Here is a 7,845-nt window from a genome sequence, read left to right on the forward strand (position 1 = left end):
AGAAGGCAAAAAGATTGTAAGATCCAGAATGGATAGAAGAAACCAAGGAAACACAAGATTGGTATAGATACAAACTCACAAACACTGTGGAAACAAGCATTGGGACTGCATGGGTTTGAGCCAGATGGGATTCCTAAGAGAGGGATCCCATATCTAACTAAGAAGCTATCTCCAATTGATATCTGCTTATAAAAGAAAAATCAGGTTTTCCAATGGAGTCTCACTGAGTGTGTTATCAATACTTAGTGTAAGTCCCATGCCCCACAGTCGATGGAAAATACAAAACAAACTCGGTGGTGTTTTTGTAGACTTTCTGTCTCAGATTGCTTTGTTTGAACATCTTTTTTCTCTTATTGGTATTTCCTTACATATATATTGTGAATTCTAACTGTGTAGGTTTATGTGGCATGTTTGTATGTGTGTTTGTGTGTGTGTTTGTTGTTTTATTCTGGTTTGTTGGGCTTTTTAATGGATGTTTATTCTTTTGTCTGTTTTCTGATGAGAGAAAAAGAAAGGGCATGGAGTTTCATGAGTGGGAAAGTAGGGAAGATCTGAAAGGAGGTGGGGAAGAAAAAACTGTATTCAGAATACATTGTATAAACTTTTTTTCAATTAAAAAATGCATTATAAAAAAAAGAAAGAAAGAAAGAAGACAGAGACCTAAGCTCTGAGACAAATACTGTGGCTAAAGTGTTGGGTTCACTTTGGGAACCCAATAGCACGGTAAAAGCACAACAAATTCAGAAGCATTCAGTGGAGATCTGGAGGGGGGCTCAAAATCACGTTGCATATAGAACAATTGAAAGAATGACAGGTGTTCAGTCTGGAAAACTAAGTCCAAAAGAGACCAAGCCAGCTGTCTGCAACATTTGAAGGAAATACATTCAACTAGTGCTCCACGACTTAGGCTCAAAAAAAGAGAAGTGACAGATTTCAATCCAACTACAAGGGCAGAAGATGGGTTTCTTGGTAGCTGTGAAATGGCTGAAACTTTTTTTTTTTTTTTTTTTTTGGATACACAGGACCAACATAAAAGTATGTATTAAATGCTCTCCCAGATTGGTTTTAAATATAAGACTCCATCATTCTTTGGTGGGGCGACATGAGCTCTTTCCAAAAGGCAGTAACCATAGCTAGTAGGATTTTCAGAAATTGTTGCAGCTCTCATATATATTTTTAAAGAATGTTCTGGATATGTAGGCTATTGCAAAGAGGAATCCCTTTCTTGATGGTTTTATTTACTCATTCATCATATTCCTCTTGCCTGCCACATTCTGGTGTACTCGTCTAAGTATAGAGGCTTTAAATGTTTAAAATTTCAAATTTAAAAAGTAATCTCTGATTCAGGAGCCTTATAATGCAAAGGCTGGAGGTAGGTGATAAATACGTATGTCACACTATGCTAATGCCTGCAAAGGAAATAACACAGCAGGAAAAGAAAACGGAATAGAGCAGATAAAGAAGAATGTTTCACTGGAATGTTAGTGAGACGTCTCTAAAGGAAGACAATAGGATGAAAATACGAATAGAAGGCTGGATGAGCTGCCAAGCGAAAGATCACTCCAGGCAGAGGGAACAGTTAATCCAAGATTTGATGGTCAGCAAGTGTCATGTAGATGGAGCAGACTATTCAATGAAGTGCCATAATGTGATGTGGTCTGAGGTATAGGTAGTGGCAGAGGTGCATGGCAACCTTGTTGACCGCTGAAGCAGCTGAGGGATTTATTCTTAGTAGGACGAGAAGGCTCAGCAAGAGTCGGAGCTAAGAAATGAAGTAATCCAATGCACCAGTTTAAAATAACATTCAGAGAACAGGCCAGAAAGAGGNCCATATAGAAGCAGGGTGAGCATTACAAGAACACTGTCATAGATGAGATAAGGCATGAGGGTGGCTGAGAATAGAGTGGTAGCAATGATGGGGGAATAAGGTTCAGATTCAAAACATTTTTAAAAGACATTTTGAAGGCAAATGCATAACAATATGTGGATGGCTCTGAATCGGAGAGGACTCAAAGGTGATTTTAGATTTCCAAAGTGATCACTTGGGAAAAGGGAAGAGATATTTACTAAGAAATGAAGGTTGGACCAGAACAGTTTTTAAGAAAGAAAGAAAGAAAGAAAGAAAGAAAGAAAGAAAGAAAGAAAGAAAGAAAGAAAGAAAGAAAGAAAGAAAGAAGAAAAAAGGAGTCCTTATTTGATCGTTCCAAGTTTGAGATATTTGGTCAACGAATAGTTTGAAAAAGGGTCTAGAGCCTAGTAGAAAGATTTGGTTTCCTGATGCTTTGGTGGGCATTAGCATATAGAGAAAATGTTCATCAAGAATGCCAGGGGAAGGGACTAAACCACCAACCAAAGAGTACACATGGTGGGACTCATGGCTCCAGCTACATATGCAGGAAAGGATGGCCTAGTCGGTCATAAATGGGAGGTGAGGCCCTTGCTCCTGTGAAGGCTCTATGCCCCAGTGTAGGAGAATGCCAGGGCCAGGAAGTGGGAGTGGGTGGGTTGGTGAGCAAGGGAAGGGGGTAAGTGGAGGGGGTTTTCAGAGGGAGATCAGGAAAGGGGATAACATTTGAAATGTAAATAAAGGAAATAGTTAATAAAATTTTAACAAAACAGAAAAAAAGAAACAAAAAAAAAAAAAAAGAGTGCCAGGGGATCTCTGGTAAGGGGCAAGAGGATCCAAAGAGAGACGATTCTTGTCATGTAATGAAAAGATGATTCCATAAAGAGTGGGGTGACCAATTGGGCCAGATGATGAAATGATGTGCTGATAGCTGAGGGCAAAAATTCAGAGACAGTAATAAGTTAAACAATGTGGAAGCAACTGAGGATCTTCACAGAATAGTGTAGATCTGGCTCTGCTTTAAAAAAATAAATAAATAAAAGAGGGATATTAGGATAATAGAAAGTCATGAGTGCAAGTCTGTACAGCATTTGACAGCTCTATGAGTGTTTTCATAGTAAAGGGATAGTTGCAGTAGAGCATCTGGAGTCAAGGACAAACTCAAGGTTTCCATTTTTCAAAGACAGTTAGTTGTAGAGAAGAAACACTAATAGCTGAGGTGCAGTGATGACCTATTGATTGATCCATGCTGGCTATTTAATTAGCGAAGAGTTTGTACTAATAAGACACTTCCTTGGATTTGACACCCTCAACAACTCAAAGGCCCGAAGGGCCATGGTGAATGTGTCCCATGCTGAGGTAAGCCCAACAGCAATTATCTAGAATATTCTAAAACAAGAAGACATGGGCCACTGGTTTCTTTTAATATAGAAAATATATAAATAAGAAAAATACAAAGATTGAAATTATCTTATCAAGTCATTTTAGAAGAATCATTTCTCTAGCCATGCTTTCTCTCAAAATAGATAATGGTTGAGGAGTTGAAGTAGAAGATGTTTTTCAGGCTGTGGTTTCTATGTCTTGTCTGCCATGGCTATCGACTCTAAAGGCCATTAGACCTGTTGAGATGGTCTGGGAATGTCTCCTGTTTAATCTCAGTCATAGGGACTCTAATCCAGAAAAGAAGAGACAGTACATGCGTTAATAAAAACTGAGGGAAACTTGAACGAAAGAGTAGCTGGTTCTTCAGGGTCATGGATTCATACTGGTTATTGAAAGATATATACCTGGTGGGTGCCTACTTAAAGGAAAGAAAATAGAATTTTGTTGAGTTGGATCAAAGCCTATCCTGATTGTAGTGGAAGTGTTAGTTTTCATAGTTGAAGGTAGCAAATTAAAGCAAGATGTCAGTGGATATGATAGCATCTGAAGTGCAGCTCTTTGGCTTCACAGCAGACTTGCCCACAGAGGATCTACATAGCATTTCTACATAGCCACCTGTTTGATGTGATGTGGGCTGTTGAACAGGTCATTCTAAAGAATCTGGAGGGCATCCCAGACTGTGGAATTGGCTCTTTCTTAATTTCTTAATGCACAGAGAAGTTTCTCTGCTTCATGGAAGGAAGGTTTTTTTTAATTAATTTATTAGATATTTTCTTCATTTACATTTCAAATGCTATCCCGAAAGTCCCCTATACCCTCCCCCTGCCTTGCTGCCCTACCCACCCACTCCCACTTCTTGGACCTGGCCTTTCCCTGTACAGGGGCATACAAAGTTTGCAAGAACAAGGGGCCTCTCCTCCCAATGATGGCCGACTAGGCCATCTTCTGCTACATATGCAGCTAGAGACACGAGCTCTGGGGATACTGGTTCGTTCATGTTGTTGTTCCATCTATAGGGTTGCAGACCCCTTTAGCTCCTTGGGTACTTTCTCTAGCTCGTCCATTGGGGGCCCTGTGTTCCATCCGATAGATGACTGTGAGCATCCACTTCTGTATTTGCCAGGCACTGGCATAGCCTCACAGGGGACAGCTATATCAGGGTCCTTTCAGCAAAATCTTGCTGGCATATGCAATAGTGTCTGCATTTGGTGGCTGATTATGGGATGGACCTCCGGGTGGGGCAGTCTCTGGATGGTCCATCCTTTCGTATGAAAGGAAGTTTTGATAACCTTCTTGGCAAAATGAAGCAGCTGGTTTTTTTGCAGTTGACTTTGTATATTCTCCCAAACATCCTGCTTCCTAAAGATAGTTGTCAGGCGCTACATCCTTTCAGTAAAGAAGAATTCCAACTTCTCGAAAAGAAAATTCAGGTGTTGCATACAGATAGGCTGGATTGCTCACCAAGCAGACCCTCCTTGCAGAGTGAGAGGAGCAAAACACCGTTCCAGCCAAACTGAGAGAGACTTTGGCTTTCTCTGACACACTTAAAAATATTGGCAGAGATCAGAAAACTAGTAGCTTAACTTAGCTTACAGAGTGGCATAAAATTCCAGATTATTAGAGACAATGGGGATAAAGAAAGTAAAAGACTAGAAACATGTTGATTTCTTAATAGTGAAAAGGGAGGGCCTGTAAATAGGCAGCTTTCCTTTGTTTACTGTTATGTTTTTAGGTCTTCTTCCCCTTCCTTTCCTGGGTTCTTCTGCAAAGCAGATAGTCATCTATTCTAGAACTGGAAGCTCTATATCAGATTTCTGGGGCAGGTCTACATTTATCTGCTTTTTTTTCCTTCTGGAAATTGAATTGTTCCCTCCCCTTCCCCCAACTCCCTCCAGGTCTTCTTTCAGAGTTGTGTACCCATTCGGTGTTGAGAGTGTTTTTGTGTAAATTCAGGAGGGAGTGAAATCTTCATGTAAGTGGATGTCATTGCTCATTTTCATGGTGTAAATAAGTCATGCATAGTCATTCACTGAAGGATGTACCAAGTGTAACTATGAGCTGGACATGTGCTACATCAGTGACTTGGACATAATAAAGCAAGAAAATTGGGCTGGAGGTGTTTACTATATGCAGCATGTGTGTATATTGGAGTTTTAACAAACCACAGTATGGAGAAAAATAGAAAGAGGGGGGAAACGGAAAAAGTGGAAAAAGAACGCAGTAGAGAGATTCAGGCATAGGAAGTGAAATATATTGCAAGTTTAGAAGGGGCATGGCCAATGGATAATATAAGGTTTCACTCAAGCTTGAAAGAGAAGGCATTAGCTGTGCAGTTATGGGACCATCCATGGCAGAGAAAACAGTCAGCAGAAAACCCATAAGCTAAGGCATATTAAGAAGGTCACGCAGCTGGAGCAGATGGACAAGGTGGGAAGCAGGGGTTACACCTGTCACTTTCCATTCTATTTTTATAAGACAGGCAAAGGCTGATGAGATGGGTCAGCAGGTAAAAGTGCTTGAAGTACAAGCCTGGTAACCCGAGTCATATTCCCAAAACTCATGTAACAGTGGAAAGAAGTACTTGACTCCACAAAATTGTCCTTTGGCTTCTGCACGTGCGCTGTGACATGTGTATACCCTGCCCCCCCTCACATATGCACACTAATAATTGTTTTTAGAGATGAGAAAAACCATGTAAGGGTGATTGTGTGCCATTAAAAACTGATTCATTAAAAATAATAAATAAAATAAAATAAAAACTGATTCATACTTGGGCATAGTGGTGCATGCCTTTGATCCCAAAACTTGGGAGGCAGAGCAGATGAATTCCCATGAGTTCAAGGTCAGTTTGGAGTTCCAGGACAGCCAGGGCTACATAGAGAGACCTTATCTCAAAAGAAAAAGACGAAGGAGAGAAAGAGAAAGAGAGAACGCAAGCAACAACAAAAAACAAAACCAGTTCCTGCCACAAAATAATCAAAACACTAAATAAACAGAACAAACAAAGAATATTAAAAATTGCAAGAGAAAAAGATCAAGTAACATATAAAGGCAGACCAATCAGAATTATACCTGACTTCTCAACAGACACTCTAAAAGCCAGAAGGGCCTGGGCAGATATCTTGCAAACCCTAAGACACCACAGACATCAGCCCAGACTAATATACCCAACAAAACTTTTAATCACCGTAGATACAGAAAACAAGATATTCCATGACAAAAACAAGATATATCACAAACCCAGCCCTACAGAAGATACTAGAAGGAAAACTCCAATCCAAGGAGGCTAACTACATCCAAGAAAACACAAGAAATAACCCCATATTACCAAAACAAAAAAAAAGGGGGATAGATATATAGATATAGATGTAGATGTAGATATATCCATACCACAAACATCAAAATAAGAGGAAATAAAAATAATTGGTCAGTAATATCTCTCAATATCAATGGACTCAATTCCCCAATAAAAAGACACAGGCTAAGAGAATGGATGCAAAAAGAGGATACATTATTCTGCTGCATACAAGAACAGCGCCTCAGCAATATAGATATTGCCTCCAAGTAAAAGGCTGTAAAAAGGATTTCCTACTGGACCCAAGAAGCATGCTGGAATATCCATTCTAATGTCTAATAAAACCTTTGACCGAAAATTTGCCCTGCCTAGAAGATATGCAGGGATAAAAATGGAACAGAGATTGAGAGACTAGCTAACCAATGACTGGCTCAACTTGAGACCCACCCCATGGGAGGGAACCAATCCCTGACACTATTGATACTTTGCTATGCTTGCAGGCAGGAATCTAGCATAACTATCTCCTGTGAGGCTTCATCCAGCAGCAGATGGAAACATGAAGATACCCACAGACAAACATGAGATGGAGCTTGGGAAGTCTTCTGGAAGAGTTGGGGATAGAATTGAGAGAGCTGGGGGATCAAAGACACCACAGGAAGACCTACAGAGCCAACTAGCCTAAGACCACAGGGGCTTACAGAGATTGAACCACCAACCAGAGAGAATGCATGGGCTGGACCTAAGTCCCCTACACATGTGTAGATGTGTAGCTGGGTCTTCATATCAAGTGATCAGACCTGGGGATAACTCTGACTTGTACTCTGTCACCTGCCTTTCATGGCTGTGGCAACTTGGAAGTCAGGTGCTGGAGCATCTAAGGACTCTGGGCTTGGGTAGCTTGAAGACAGCTGGCTAGAGGTATCCATGAAGGTATGCTCAAAATCATAACTCTGCTCATATGCACCGTGGGAATCCAAAAGCTAATGGTCCAGCCAGGGCAGTTGATCCCACAGGGATTTAAGAAGTCTAGCTTCGGAAACCCCACTGTGACTTCTTGTTTGATGTGTTGACCAAAACCTCCACAATTCTACCCAAAATTGAGGGAACACAATTGCAGTTTCTCTACAGAAACATTGTCTAGGAACATGCAGGCAAGCTGTGACACTTTGCATGGGGAGAACAATCAACACTGGTGACAAAATAACTTACTCAAGGCCACAAAGACAGGTGGAGAGGCTAAGTCCAGCTTTCTTACCAGTACCCTCCAGTCTTTCCTAACTGTCGTCTATAGAAGAAGACAACTTGCGCACTTCAGCAGTAC

The 7,845-nt window shown here is 40.7% G+C and overlaps 1 pseudogene; it reads left to right on the plus strand.

The window, feature by feature from the left end:
• The first annotated feature begins 3,750 nt into the window (after positions 1-3,750).
• Positions 3,751-4,893, plus strand: LOC110335127 (annotated as a pseudogene).
• Positions 4,894-7,845: the final 2,952 nt, after the last annotated feature.

This window comes from Mus pahari, chromosome 17 (assembly GCF_900095145.1).
Source record: "Mus pahari chromosome 17, PAHARI_EIJ_v1.1, whole genome shotgun sequence".
NCBI lineage: Eukaryota > Metazoa > Chordata > Mammalia > Rodentia > Muridae > Mus > Mus pahari.